This window comes from Chiloscyllium plagiosum, unplaced genomic scaffold (genome assembly GCF_037043375.1).
Source record: "Chiloscyllium plagiosum isolate Xiang-an unplaced genomic scaffold, Cpla_swu_hap1 HiC_scaffold_19, whole genome shotgun sequence".
NCBI classification, from domain to species: domain Eukaryota; kingdom Metazoa; phylum Chordata; class Chondrichthyes; order Orectolobiformes; family Hemiscylliidae; genus Chiloscyllium; species Chiloscyllium plagiosum.
This window is the reverse complement of record NW_028270157.1, coordinates 12,139,711-12,155,808: the sequence shown is the minus strand read 5'-3', so window position 1 is coordinate 12,155,808 and position 16,098 is coordinate 12,139,711. Positions and strand designations below refer to the sequence as shown.

The 16,098-nt window shown below is 43.5% G+C and overlaps 1 protein-coding gene across 3 annotated transcripts in view; it reads left to right on the top strand.

Moving 5' to 3' along the window:
- The window catches only part of LOC122559859 (chemokine-like protein TAFA-2), a 289,286-nt gene that overhangs the window by 148,657 nt on the left and 124,531 nt on the right, over positions 1-16,098 (top strand). The window lies entirely within an intron of this gene.

Sequence of the window (16,098 nt, the reverse complement as noted above, 5' to 3'; positions counted from 1 at the left end):
AAATTGGATTAAAGAAAACATGGTTCAACCAAGCATGAAAAGCAAATAAAAAGAATGCAAGTATTGAAATAAAATATCGTGGGAAAACATAAGGGATAGAAGTTAATCAGAGTTAAGAATAGTGGAATATTCAGATCACGATAGGGGAGTCTAAAACTAGAGGGCATAGATTTAAGGTGAGAGGGAAGAGATGCTGAAAAGTCTAAAGGGACAATTTGTTCATACAGACGGTGGTGAGTGTTGGAACGGGCTGCCAGAGGTAGTGGTGGAAGTGAGTACAATTTGGCCATTTGAGAAACAGTTAGACACGTACATGGATGGGATGCATATGGAGGGATATGGACCAAATGCAGATAAATATGACTAGTTTAATTTTGAAAACCGGGCGGCATGGGCAAGGTGGGCCGAAGGGCCTGTTTCCGTGCTGTAGACCTCTGACTCTATGATAAAGTTATTCAGTCCAATCCTTTATCCTTTTAAAGATCAGCCAACTTACGAGTGTTTCCTTCCTATTATTTTTCTAATCAGAAATAAATGTTATAAAATGAGTTTCTGAAGTTACGCGAAGGTACTGCCTATATGTGATTTTCTCTTTATTTTGTGATACCTTCACTCACCTTCCATGGCAATGGATTTTACTGCTCCTCGGATGCTGCCTGAACTGCTGTGCTCTTCCAGCACCACTAATCCAGAATCTGGTTTCCAGCATCAGCAGTCATTGTTTTTACCTAATGCATTCTTCCACCTAATGCTCTTTGCACGATAAGGTTCCAAATGACTTCACTTCTTACCGTTAACCTCTTAATATTGTTTTTCAACTTTGAACCCTATACCATCCTGAACAATTTGCCTGGATCAATACTCTTAATGCCTTTCACAATCTTAGAAATGACAATCTAACCTTCTTGAAGTCCTCTCTTTTTTGACAAATTGCTGCTCATTAACGTAGGTTTTTTTTTTAAACAGAGAAATCTGATTTATCCACATAAGAATAAATAAGAATAAATAGGTACTAGAGACAACAAAAAGAAAAATGATTCCTGGCATGATTTAGTTCCTTATTAAGAAAGGATTGAGTGAAGGGAAGAAAGGACAAACTTGCTTCTGTGTCACATTTCTACCACATTTCTCAGCAAAATCTCAGAAGAATTTGTTTGAAATGCAATATGCGTTGTTATGGTAACAAAGGTGGCGGCCATTTTACACAAAAGTAAACAACACCCACTAACAAAGATAAGTGCAAATGAAGGAAAAAAAACAAGAAATAAAAGCAAAGATGCACCAAAAGAAAAATAAAATAACGCTGTGAAGACAACTGGACAAACCAGGCCGATATTCTGCAGAGTTTTAAAGAATGAGGCGATCTAATTGAAAATTACAAATTAAAGGGATAGACAGAGTAGATGCAAGTAAAATGTTTCCCTTGTTTGGGACGTTTAGAACGAGGGAGCACACTTTAAAAATAAAGTGGATGCCACATAGGAACAAGATCTGGAGAATTATTTCAGTCTGAGGTTAGGAATTCTCTACACAGAGAGGCATGCAGACCCTTTGAATATGTTTAGTGTAGAGATTGTTAACTTTCTGATTATCAGTGGCATACATGGTTGTGAAGATGAGTTGGGTTAAAGGTATTAAAGTGTCTATTCAGCCATGATTGTATTGAATGGCCGGGCAAACTCAATGGGCCAATGGACATCTCTTGTTCCTATTATGTCATTGAAGAATCGCTTTGAACATGGGAAGGACAAATCATAAAAATTTTATTCATCAAAATCTTCTTATTACAGATCTGTGTTAAAGCAGTCATACCTAAGCTCCGTGTCTTTGATACAAATTCCTCCTATCCCTTGTATGGATGGTCATTCAATGTTATTAATCTGAATGTGGTATAACCACTGCAGTGGCTAGACTCATTTTTCAGTAATATCGCCGCACCAAGGAAGTACAGAAAGCATTTCTTTCTTCAGGATTGGAGAGACACAGCACATGGCAGCAGAACGATGTTGATGGTTAAGACCACAGGTGGGCAGCAGTGAATTGACCAAGGCTACCCTGGACCATGGAGGGTGTGGAGATGGTGATGGTCGGGATTGGATTGTCCTGCACTTTGTTGGAAAGAGAGGAAGGATGGTCCTTTCTACGAGGGAGTCAGTTTGAGGGGTCAGGCCCTGAGTAGCCCCAGATCCATTGCTGATCCTTGCTTGTGGCGGTCGCAGGGGTGGCAGCAGTTGGTGGTGGAGGAGCCTGGAGCCAGGACCCCATGACTGATGACTGGTGGCAGCAGCTGAAGGAGTGTTGCATGGGGAACAGGAGGATTGAGACTAGGCCATGGCTCCAGCTCAGCATGGTGGTTACAGGAGTGGTGACGGTGGACCCAGGCCAATAGCTGAGACCCCAGAGCATGTAACCAAGATCCCGGAGCCTGTAACTGAGACTCTGGAGCCTGTGACTGAGATCCTGGAGCCTGTGACTGAGACCCCGCAGCCTGTAATGGAGACCCTGGAGCCTGTAACTGAGGCTCTAGAGCCTGTAACTGAGACCCTGGAGCCTGCAATGGAAACCCCAGGTCCTGTAATGGAGACCGTGGAGCCTGTAACTGACACCCTGCAGCCTGCAATGGAGACCCTGGAGCCTGTAACTGAAGTCCTGGAGCCTGCAACTGAGACCCCGGAGTCTGTAATGGAGACCGTGGAGCCTGTAACTGACACCCTGCAGCCTGCAATGGAGACCCTGGAGCCTGTGACTGAGATCCTGGAACCTGTGACTGAGATCCCGCAGCCTGTAATGGAGACCCTGGAGCTTGTAACTGAGGCTCTAGAGCCTGTAACTGAGGCCCTGGAGCCTGTAACTGAAATCCTGGAGCCTGTAACTGAGACCCTGGAGCCTGTAACTGAGACCCTGAAGCCTGTAATTGAAATCCTTGGGCCCATAATTGAGACCCTGGCGCCTGTAAGTGAGACCTCAGAGCCCATAACTAAGACCCCAGAGCCTGTAATCAAGACTCTGGAGCTCATACCTGTGAACCTTGTGCCTGCAACTGAGATCCTGGAGCCTGTAACTCAGACAGTGGAGCCTGTAGCTAAGACCCTGGAGCCCATTACAGACCTGAGAGTGTGTAACAGAGACAGTGGAGCCAATTACAGAGACCCCAGACCCTAGAGCATGTAACAGAGACCGTGGAGCCAATTACAGAGACTCCGGCCAATGTTAAGCAGTGACTGGAGGAGCAATGGAGGAGAAACAAGAAGAAGATAGAAAGATGAACTATATTGCAGTAAAATCTTGCATCACATTCAGTGTTTCAAGGTGGCGCTGGCACATGGTGATACTTTGCATTTAATAGACGTAAAAACGGGGGTATTTTTATATACATCTGACAATAAATCTGAATCTAAATGTTGCTTATTGTTTAATTTTACCAGAACAATAGTACAATTTCAAGTGCAGATAATCCCTCTCCATATCATATATGGCTAAGTTTTTGTTGATGCTTCAAGGTGTGACAGCTCCCTATCATTTGCATGGCCCAAAATTAAAAACTTTCAGAGGTTTGACTGGACTTGTGGTCTGAAGAAGGACACTTTGTTTTGTCCATTATTGTACTGAAACTCTTTTAAGAGGTCTCGTTATGTAAACACTTCCAAAATACAAAGTCAGGGAAGCATTACTAATTCCTCAAGCCTATCAGTTGTGAATATAAATTTTGATGTTATGTAAAAATTTCAATGTCAAGTGAGCTGTTCAAACATGTTAAAACTGTTCTGTTAAAATGTTAAAAGCTTTAACTATAGTTATCACTTGAACGATAAAAAGATGAAAAACCTCCTACAGCAAGCCAACCACATTTTTAATATTCTGACAACGAACTGCTCTCTTATTAAAATCATGCTTCTAATAACCAGGGATCATGATTTTATTTATTATGTGTCACTGTTCACATATATACTTCACCCATTCCCCATAGTCATTGAACTTCTGTTTGCAAATACTGTCTTGAGCAGATTGTCATGTTAGAGAGATGGTGATGCCTAATAAGCCAGATAAAGTAAAAAGTGGAGTTTCTGCTATAGCCCTTACTGAAAAATGAATGTAAATCTTTATACACAAAGCATGAATAATATCTGGTCTATATTGAATAATAGTTAGGGAGGCAGATAAATTCCTGTTAGGAAAGGGAATCAAAGGTTTTTTGGAATGTGGAATTTATGACACAAAGAGATCGTCCATTATCTTGTTGAATCGCAGGATAGACTCGACATGCCGAATGACCTACCTTTGCTCCCAATTTATATGTTAAAGCAGATTCATAATGGGCTCGAAATGTTAACTCTGTTTCTCTCTCCACAGATGCTGTCAGACCTGCTGAGTTTCTCCAGCTCTCTCACTAGTTGTATCAGATTTCCAGCATCAGCAGTCATTTGTTGTTACATGTTGGTTTGTTTAGCTAGGACTCAGTGTGATATAAAAACTGAAAGAATTGCATATGCTGTAAATGAGAAACAAAACAGAAGTTGCAGGAAAAGCTCAGCAGATCTGGCAGCAACTGTGAAGAGAAATCAGAGTTAACGCTCCAGTTCTGAGGAACGGTCAGCAACCCAAAATGTTTGCTCTGATTTCTCTTCACAGATGCTGCCAGACCTGCTGAGCTTTTTCTGCAACTTCTGCTTTTGTTTCTCAATGTGATGTGCCTGAAAGAGATAATTATAGAAATTACTGGGGAATGAGACAGGAAGTAAAAAAGATCTGGATTGTGTCCTATCACATTTCTCAAGGAACTCTAATCCCTTTTAAATTTGTTAGGGAGGCAGGTGCAGTTCACAAATGCCAATCAAAGAACTGTTTCCTTCCATTGACATTAATCAAGGTTAGTAATGTTGTTGTGGTTCTGTTCGCCGAGGACAAATTCCCAGTTCGGCGAACAGAACCACAACAACGAGCACCCGAGCTACAAATCTTCTCACAAACTTTGGTAGTAATGTTGGCAAGGAGGTCAGGATGAGTTAGAACCTTTGGAATCTTCAATATCTACCTGAACAAGTAAATGCTAGTTTAATATCTCACCCCAATGAACAGGACCTCTGATTTTGCATTAATTCTTCCATATTGGTCGGAAATGCCAGCGAAGATTACATTGCCAAGCAGGGATCGAATTGACAAACTCCTGATTCTCAAGTCTACGTGCGATATTAATTGTCGACTATGGCTCCTGTGTTCTTTCCTCTAAGTCAGAAGGTTCTACTCCCACTTCAGATATTTGAGTGTAAAATTAATGCAGACATTGTAGTGCTGAGGTAGTGCTGCATTGTCAGACAAGCCGTGACTACCATCTCCGATGGAGGTAAATGATATCATGATAAGATGTGAATAAGACCAGGTATGTTTTTGCTAACCTTTTTAGTCGGTATACTGATTAATCACACTCCTTCTCAGTATACCAACTAATCACATTCCAAGAGATTGTCTGTCGTTATTCCATTCCTGTATTTGGATCTTGCTGTGAGTAAATTGGGTGTTGAGTCTTCAACACTTCATCAGTGACTGAACTTCATTGGCTATATTTGCATCCCTTTAGTGTACTCCAGCATTTGTTAGGCACGGAGACAGACAGTGGAACCAAATCAGCCTTACTACCTCTATATTCACAACACAGTAGAATTAAAAACCATTGAAGACCCCGCTAGTTAATTTTAACCAGACTTTTCAATACCTCACTCCAGACTTGGTGAATAATTAATTTTGTATCTTAAAGCAAACACTTAAATGCTTAATACCCAATAACCTTAACAGTGAAAAATTAAACAACAAATCTGATTGATGTTGAAAAAAAACCTGCAAAGAACTGTGGACGTTCAAAACAGAACCCAAATCGGAAATTGCTCAAAAAACTCAGCAGGTCTGGCAACATTTGGAAAGAAAGCAGAGTTTAATGATTTAGGTCCAGTGACCTTTTTCAGAACTGATTGTAGCAAGGGAAGGGTTGGCATATATGCTGAAGATGGGGTGAGCAGGAGTAGTAACTATTAGGTAGAGAGGGAGCCCAGAGAGAGGGAACAGTTGGACAGTCAAAGGAACGGGTAAAGGTCACCCTGGGATTATTTCTATCCATGTGCCTATCCAGATGCCTTTTAAATATCGCAATTGTATTTATCTCTGCCACTTCCCCTGGCAGTTTGTTTCATATACATGCCAGCCTCTGGGTGAAAAAGTTACGCCTTAGGTCCTTTTTAACTCTTTCCCCATCACTTTAAACCTATGTCCTCTAGTTTTGTTCTCCTGTAGACTGGGGAAAAGGCTTTGGCTATTCATCTTATTTATGTCTCTCATGATTTTAAAAACTTCTATAAGGTCACCCCTCAGTCCCCAACACTCCAGGGAAAAACGTCTAGCTTATCCAGCCTCTACCTATACTCTCCAGTCCTGGGAACATCATTGTAAATCTTTCCTGCACCCTTTCCAGTTTAGTAACATTCTTCCTAAAGCAGGGCGACCAGAACTGTAAGCAATACTCCAAACGTGGCCTCATCAATGTCTTGTACAGCCACAACATGACATCCCAACTCCTGTACTCAATGCCCTGGCCAACGGAAGCAGCATGCCAAATGCCTTCTTTACCACCCTGTATTCCTGTGACACCACTTTCAAGGAACTATGCACCTGCACCCTTAGTCTGTACGGGACAACAATCCCCAGGGCTCTACCATTAACTCTGTAAGTCCTGTCCTGGTTTGCCTTTCCAAAATGCAACACCTCACATTTATCTAAACTAAACTCCATCTGCCACTCCTTGGTCCATTGGCACAGCTGATCAGAATCTTGTTATATGTTTAGCTAAGCTTCTTCACTGTTTACTATACCATCAATTTTGATGTCATCCACAAACTCACTAATCATGCTTCATATAATCACATCCAAATCATTTATACAAATGATAAACAACAGTAGTCCCAGCACCACTGGTCACAGGTCTCCAATCTGAGCAACAACCCTCCATCACCACCCTCTGTCTCCTACCTCCGCACCTCCGCCCTCAGACCCCACCCCTCCAACCGTAACAAGGACAGAATGCCCCTGGTGCTCACCTTCCACCCTACCAACCTTCGCATAAACCAAATCATCCGCCAACATTTCCGCTACCTCCAAACGGACCCCACCACCAGGGATATATTTCCCTCCCCACCCCGTTCCGCCTTCCGCAAAGACCGTTCCCTCCGTAACTACCTGGTCAGGTCCACGCCCCCCTACAACCCACCCTCCCATCCTGGTACCATCCCCTGCCACCGCAGGAATTGCATAGCCTGTGCCCACACCTCCTCCCTCACCTCCATCCAAGGCCCTAAAGGAGCCTTCCACATCCATCAAAGTTTTACCTGCACATCCACCAATATAATTTATTGTATCTGTTGCTCCCAATGCGGTCTCCTCTACTTTGGGGAGACTGGACACCTCCTAGCAGAGCGCTTTAGGGAACATCTCTGGGACACCCACACCAATCAACCACACCGCCCTGTGGCCCAACATTTCAACTCCCCCTTCCACTCTGCCGAGGACATGGAGGTCCTGGGCCTCCTTCACCGCCGCTCCCTCACCACCAGACGCCTGGAGGAAGAACGCCTCATCTTCCGCCTCAGAACACTTCAACCCCAGGGCGTCAATGTGGACTTCAACAGTTTCCTCATTTCCCCTTCCCCCACCTCATCCCAGTTTCAAACTTCCAGCTCAGCACTGTCCCCATGACTTGTCCTATCTATCTATCTTCTTTTCCACCTATCCACTCCACCCTCCCCCCGCCCCCGACCTATCACCTTCATCCCCTTCCCCACTCACCTATTGTACTCTATCCTACAATCCTACTTTCTCCCCACCCCCATCCTCCTCTCATTTATCTCTCCACCCTTCAGACACTCTGCCTGTATTCCTGATGAAGGGCTTTTGCCCGAAATGTCGATTTTACTGCTCCTCGGATGCTGCCTGAACTGCTGTGCTCTTCCAGCACCACTAATCCAGAATGCTACCTATTAAGCCAATTTAGTATCCAATTAGCTAGCTTTTGCTGGATCTATGTGATCTAACCTTATGAAGCAGTTTACCATGTGGAATCTTGTCAAAGGCCTTGCTAAAGTCCATGTAGACAGTGCTTATTGCTCTGCCTTCATCTATTTTCTTTGTCACCTCTTTGAAAAACTCAATTATGTTTGTGAGACACGATTTCCCATGCATAAAGCCATGCTGACAAATCCTAATCAGTCCTTGCCTTTCCAAATGTATCTAGATCCTGTTGCTCAGAATACCCTCCAACAACGTACACACCATGGATGTCAGGCTTACTGGTTTATAGCTCCCTGGCTTTCCCTTGCAGCCTTTTTTGGTTGTTGATGATACAAATATCTCTGCTAGGGACCTTACAATTTCTTCCCTGGCTTCCCACAATATCCTGGTCAGGTTTTGGGGATTTATCCACCATTACGTGTTTTAAAATCTCCAGCACCACCTCTTCTGTAAAATGGACTTTTTCCAAGACGTCACTATTTATTTCCCCAAGTTTCCTAGCTTCCATGTCTTTTTCCACAGTAAATACTGACGTAAAATAATTGTTTAGGATCTCACCCATCTCCGGGGGATCCACATAAAGATGGCTTTGTTAATTTTTAAGGGAGAAAGTGAGGACTGCAGATGCTGGAGATCAGAGCTGAAAATGTGTTGCTGGAAAAGCGCAGCAGGTCAGGCAGCATCAAAGGAGCAGGAGGGTCGACGTTGCGGGCCTTAAGGGGCCTTATTCTCTCCTCAGTTACTCTTTTGCACGTAATTTACTTGTAAAATCTTTTTGGATTCTCCTTACTTTATCTGCCAATGCTTTCTCATGTCCCCTTTTTGCCCTCCTAATTTCCCTCTTAAATCTACCCCTATTCCCCCTATACTCCTCAAAAGATTCACCTGAACCCAGCAGTCTATATAGACATATGCCTCCTTTTTTCTTGACTGTCGCCTCAATATCTCTAATCATCCAGTGTTCCCTATTCCTGCCAGCCTTGTCCTTCCCACCAACAGGAACATGCTAGTCATAAACTCTTAATACCTCACTTTTGAAAGTCTCCCACTTGCCTGATGTCCCTTTACTTGCAAGCAGCCTCCCCCAGTCAACTTTTGAAAGTTCCTATTGAATTGTGGGCGGCACGGTGGCACAGTGGTTAGCACTGCTGCCTCACAGCGCCAGAGACCCAGGTTCAATTCCCGCCTCAGGCGACTGACTGTGTGGAGTTTGCACGTTCTCCCCGTGTCTGTGTGGGTTTCCTCCGGGTGCGCCGGTTTTCTCCCACAGTCCAAAGATGTGCAGGTCAGGTGAATTGACTATGCTAAATTGCCCGTAGTGTTAGGTAAGGAGTAAAGGTAGGGGTATGGGTGGGTTGCGCTTCGGCGGGTCGGTGTGGACTTGTTGGGCCGAAGGGCCTGTTTCCACACTGTAAGTAATCTAATCTAATCTAATACTGTTGAAATTGGCCTTGCATCAGTTGAAAAGTTTAACTTTTAAACCAGGCCTATCCTTTTCCATATTCATCTTAAAACTAATAGAATTATGGTCACTGGCTGTAAAATGCTCCCCCACTAACACCTCAGTCACTTGCTCTGACATACTTCCCAGGAGAAGGTTGGGTTTTGCTTCTTTCTTTGAAGGTTAAATAAGAACATTTTCTTGAACAAACTTAACAAATTCCTCCCCATCCAAGCTCTTAAAACTATGGCACTCCCAGTCTATGTTTGGAAAGTTAAAATCCCCTACTATTACAATCCTATTATTCTTATAGCTCCCCACATACTTTCTTATTTCCTTCTGATTACACCATCATGTCAGGTACATCATTATGACATTGCACTGATGCCAGATTTTGAATGAATGAGAATTCTCAAACTACAATGATGGCACAATTCTCACATTCATGAAAAAATAGGCTTGCTCTTCCAGTACTTCAATTACTACACATTTGCTTAAAAAACGAAAACACTAGTTGTAAGGGACAATTCATGGAGCAATAATTTACCACCCATTAAGTATGAAACATGTTGCAATATTTCCATGTTAATATAATTCTGCATTATCAATAACTTCAACAACAATGCCCGCATGAATATGAGACGAGATTTCCCACACTGTACTCATGATGACCTTCCTGAACAAATTATTAATCGCAGAGACTTCTCATTCTAAAACTGACTTTGCCTATTTGTAACACAACTTTAGTGGCTGTCCTGTGCAAATTTGAATGTACTAAAACTTGGGCACCTTATACCATTCAAAAGAGATGGGAGCTAAATTTTTCAGCATCAGTCATGTGTTTTGCACTTATCTCAATTTGCAAGGGTGTATTGAACAATATTCGTGGGATTATAGAATGGGAAAGCACAGAGGAAGGCCATTTGGCCCATCAAGCCTGTGCCAACTCTTTCAAAGAGCTGCCCGTTTCATCACACATCCTCTCCACTTCCAGATGAACTTTCAAATGTTTTCTTCTTCAAACATTTATACACTCTGTTTCCTCCACACTCTGGGTTTGTGTATTCAAGGTCAGAACCTCATTGTGTGAACAAAAGCAGCGGAACCTCCACTCTGGCTGTTTTGGTTGCCACCTTGCCAAAGAAGAACAAACTGAGAGGTTCAAGGAAATGCTTTCACATGGACAGCGGTGAGAGCAAAGTCAAGCTTTTCAACATCACTTAAAATGTAATCAACCAACATTTGAAAGCATTTGAAAGTCCCCCAATTTATTGGAGTAGCACCTGAACTCACATGTTCAGTTAGTGAAGCATTTCATTGGGAAATGAGGCTTTAATGGTCATAGTGAGCTCTGCTCTGATCCATGTGTAACTGTGTTGATGAGAAAAGCCCATGGACAGCTGTGAATCACTGAGACATGAGCTACCAACATGTTTAACTATCTAATAACTAACTGCTTCCTTCTGACTATTTGGGAAAGCTGTATTTCATTTCTAATTTCAGTTTTCCCTTTTCTATCAGTCTCCCTTCTGTCATAAACACTTCTTCAGAACAACCTCCAGCAGAGATTTGTCCTTCAAAGAAATAAAATGATGGAGCTACGCAATATTTTCCAGCATGAATGCTCTTGTTTCTAACCTTGTCTCTCGAGTTAATGTATAGGCAATGGGATCAGAGTTGGTAATTGGGTCAGAGTATCTTTCCTTCAGAATTGCCTTCTCTTTAAGGATGGGTCATCATGGGGATGACACGGTCCAATACAACAAGTGTAATCTTGTGCCCTTCTCCAAGTCGGTCTGGTGATGCAGGGACATTTATCACTTGGGACTGTTGAGAGTCGGGACACTTTTCATCCACCACCAGTTGAGGCACCTCAGTGGCAATTAATGCCCAGTTAAGAGGCTAATCCCTCTGCCACTGGCATCAACCCAGTGGTGGATGAGGGGTGCCATGCAGGGAGCTTCTGATGCAAACCTGGTTACCTTTAATTATCTGGAGTGAGGGAAGTCAATCTGGTTGAGGGTGGGTGTCTCCCTCAATCAAAGGCATTCAGTGCCCAATTGAGTAATCAGGAATCTGGAAGGGCTGAGAGGTGTTCTCTGCTCTTTCTGCTGACTCCCCTCTCAATCCTGTTCCCCCATGATCCTCAACCTGTGAGACCACATGCAACCATCACTCACTTCTGTCGAGGGTGTAGTGCTGGAAAAGTACAGTCAGTCAGGCAGCATCCGAGGAGCAGGAGAATTGACATTTTGGGTATAAGCCCCTCACCAGAAATAAGGCTGTGGGCCGGGGTCCAGAGAGATAAATGGGAGGGGGGGTGAGGTTGGGGGCCAGGCAGCTGAGAATGCTCTGTCCTGGGATCCAATCAAAGGCCTTGGACAGATGTCATACCACCTTCCCAAATGGAGCTGCCATTCAATAGCGCTGCCGGTTTCTGATTGGCCAGCAGGAGTGAGCTGGTAGGACCGCCATTCCTGGGGTCCTTGATTCCTTCTGCTGGCCTGTCAAGCGCCATGTCAACAAAATGTAATGGGCTACCTTGAAAAACACGGGTCTATCACTGGCTTACCAGCTGGGAGCTGAGACCTCCACTGCCTGCACCTAATATGTTTGCTAGATCAATATATGTAGATACTCTCCCAGCATCCTGTCATTCATTCAAGGTGAGACATGTTAGCTTCCAGTTTCACAACATTTCAATTTTAAAACTCACAACCTGGTATTTCAATATCGCTCTGACCTTGCCTCCTTTTTCTCCATAAATCTCCTTAAACTCTGCATGCCTCTAATTTTGACAGCTTTAAGCATTTCCCCAATACCCCCCCTTACCTGCCCCCTCCAACAGGTTCAACTCTCTGGATGCCTTCCATAATGTTCTTCCCTTTGTCTTCCATTGCTTGTTCTCTTTGTAACTCTCCTTAAATGCTGCCTTGCTGAATACTCTTATGGAGTTTTACAGCACAGAAGGGGCCTTTAAAGCCTATCGAATCTGTGCTGACTTATTCACACTCATCCCACTTTCCAATAGCTGACTCCAGAGCCTTGAATCTTATTTCAAGTGCTCATCCATATACCTTTTCAAGGTTGTAAGGTTTCCTGCTTGTCCTAGGCACTGCAGCCAACCTCTGGTTTAAAATACTTTGCCTCAAAAACTCACTCCTCTTTTCTCTTGGCCTGGCATCTACTGTCATGCACTTATAAAACATTTTGACACGTTTTTGTGTTGCAAAAACACCATGTAAACCACGGCTAATGTGTCACAATACCTAACCTCAGCTCTCTCTCTCTCTCCTTCTCTGTTAGCAATTGTGAGAAACAAACCAGGCCATAGGATTTGTCAAAAAGAATTTACAATGAGGATATTTTAATGTTTAATGCTGTTTGTATTATGTGCTACTATTGCATAGTTTATGGGAGTCAGTTCTCAAATGCTGGCTATGGATATTAGAACGTTGCCAATGCATAGGTGCCTAGTTACATTCCCTTCAATATTAATAGCCATTTACTTTGGTGAGTTTGAAATATAATTTGTGTATAGTTGACTGGATGTTAAAAAAAAACCCAGTAAGATATACTTCTAAATGAGGTATATTATTGGGACATTAGTAAAAGGTATTCTGGGTTCATTACCTTCATATAATGTCTGGCAGTGGATTGCAATCTGAAAAATCTTTCATTTACCTGTAACCATATTATTTTGGATGGAGTTTTCCCTTTTGACCAATTATTATGCCAGCAATTTCCTGCAGTCGAGGTGCTAGCTTTCACTGATATGGGGTGACCTCCAGATAGAGGAACTGCAATAGCGTTCTAGCAGGTTTATTGAGAACAGTATGTGGTCGACAGTCGGGAACTCCATAACGAGCACATTGCATAATTCTGTTAAAATCCCCACTATGGAATACTAATTTGTTTTTCTATTTTTAAAGCTTTTGCATTGACCAAAAAATTATTTTGTAATGATTGCATCAAGTGAAATGAAAGGAATAAACGAAGAGGAAATTGTAATTTCATGGTTGCTATTTCTATTACCTTTAATTTCTCTCATTTTATACTTTATAATAGTCCACTTTAGTGATTAATAGTACCATGCTATCTTTCATTGACAATTTTATTAATGATTTAATGACTTCAATTTAACTGGACGATTGATAATAAATCGTTTCTTACTTTCTCAATTTGAGCAGATTTTAAAATTTAAAGTTTTTAGATCAAGGTGTAGTTTCAGGCATGCTTCACATTTCTAAAGTTGAAAATAATAAAGGTGTATATTATCCATAACAGCAAGACAATGTGGATGCTGGAAGAACAGCATGTTTCAACTCAAGAGAAAGGATGCATTGTGTTAAAGTGTAAATATATGATGCTTAAACCTGAGATTCACCTTCAACCCAGCCACTTCTGACTCTAACTGAGGCATGGGATTACTTTTTTGAGTAACATTTAATAACTAGCTCCTTAACCTAATGGAAGCCAACTTGTAGGTCACATTTGGAATTTGAACTGGGAAATGATTGGTGGTTTCTGTCTCTCTCACTCATACACTTACTCGCCCACCCACTCACTGACTCACTCACTCACTTATTTATTTGGGTTGCCTGAGTCATTTCTGACCATGGTCGAAAAGAGTGGTGCTGGAAAAGCTCAGCAGGTCAAGCAGCATCTGAGGAGCAGGAGAGTAAATGTTTCAGGCATACATTAGGAATGAGGCTTCATAATCAAGGGCTTCAGCCTGAAATATTGACATTCCTCCTCCTCAGATGCTGCCTGACCTGCTGAGCTTTTCCAGTGCCTCCCTTTTCAATTCTGATCTCCAGCATCTGCAGTCCTCACTTTCTCCTTCTTTTCTGACCATTCCTATGCTGGTTCAGGTCAGTTAGTATAAACTCAGCCCTTGAACTCTGTTTCTGTGTCCACATATGTTAGCTGGTCTGAAGAACAATTCTAGCTCTTCTGTTTTTAAAGTGGATGGTCACTGCAACTTCTCACATCTTAGATCTCGAAAATGCTCTTTGATGTGGGAAAAGGTAACTTGTTGCTATATTATTCTGACATTGTGAGGGATTAATGGATTTTGAAGATGACACTTTTTTTAAGATTCAGATTCCCTACAGTGTGGAAACAGGCCGTTCGGCCCCACAAGTCCACACCGACCCTCCAAAGAGTAACCCACCCAGACCCATTTCCCTCTGACTAATGCACCTAACACTATGGGCAATTTAGCATGGCCAATTCACCTGACCTGCACATCTTTGGACTGTGGGAGGAAACCGGAGCACCTGGAGGAAACCCACGCAGACACCGGGAGAATGTGCAAGCTCCACACAGACAGTCACTCAAGGCTGGAATCAAACCTGGGACCCTGATGCTGTGAGGCATCAGTGCTAACCACTGAGCCCCGTGCCTTCAGTCTTGTGGTATGGAAAGGAGTCTACTACTTTCTTTTTCCTGTCCTCAGTTTCCCGGCACCTTCCCCTGCAACCGCAAGCGAAAAGACCACTTCCTCCGTGACTCCCTCGTCAGGTCCACACTCCCTACCAACCCAACCTCCACTCCCGGCACCTTCCCCTGCAACCGCAAGAAATGCAAAACTTGCGCCCACACCTCCCCCCTTACTTCCCTCCAAGGCCCCAAGGGACACTTCCATATCCGCCACAAATTCACCTGCACCTCCACACACATCATCTATTGCATCCGCTGCACCCGATGTGGCCTCCTCTATATTGGGGAGACAGGCCGCCTACTTGCGGAACGTTTCAGAGAACACCTCTGGGACACCTGGACCAACCAACCCAACCACCCCATAGCCCAACGCTTTAACTCCCCCTCCCACTCCACCAAAGATATGCAGGTCCTTGGACTCCTTCATCACCAGACCATGGCAACACGACGGTTGGAGGAAGAACGCCTCATCTTCTGCCTGGGAACCCTCCAACCACAAGGGATGAACTCAGATTTCTCCAGTTTCCTCATTTCCCCTCCCCTCACCTTGTCTCAGTCAAATCCCCCCGAACTCAGCACCGCCTTCCTAACCTGCAATCTTCTTCCTGACCTCTTCGCCCCCACCCCACTCCGGCCTATCACCCTCACCTTGACCTCCCTCCACCTATCGCATTTCCAACGCCCCTCCCCCAAGTCCCTCCTCCCTATCTTTTATCTTAGCCTGCTGGACACACTTTCCTCATTCCTGAAGAAGGGCTTATGCCCGAAACGTCGATTCTCCTGTTCCTTGGATGCTGCCTGACCTGCTGCGCTTTTCCAGCAACACATTTTCAGCTCAGTTTATATTAAATCAATTGATTTAGGTGCATTATGATACAATTATAAAGAAAGTGGGACTTGAACCCAGGCCTTTTGACTCAGAGGCAGGGGCATTATCACAGTATTACAGGACCCCTAGCCATTAACAGTTCATAGGATCCCTACAGTGTGGAAGCAATCCATTTGGCCCAACAAGTCCACACCGACCCTCCGAAGAGTATCCCACTCAGACCCATTCCGCTACCCTATTGCTCTACATTTTTCCTGAATGATGCACTTAACCTACACATCCCTGAACACTGTGGGCAATTTAGCAAGGCCAATTCACCTAACCTGCACATCTT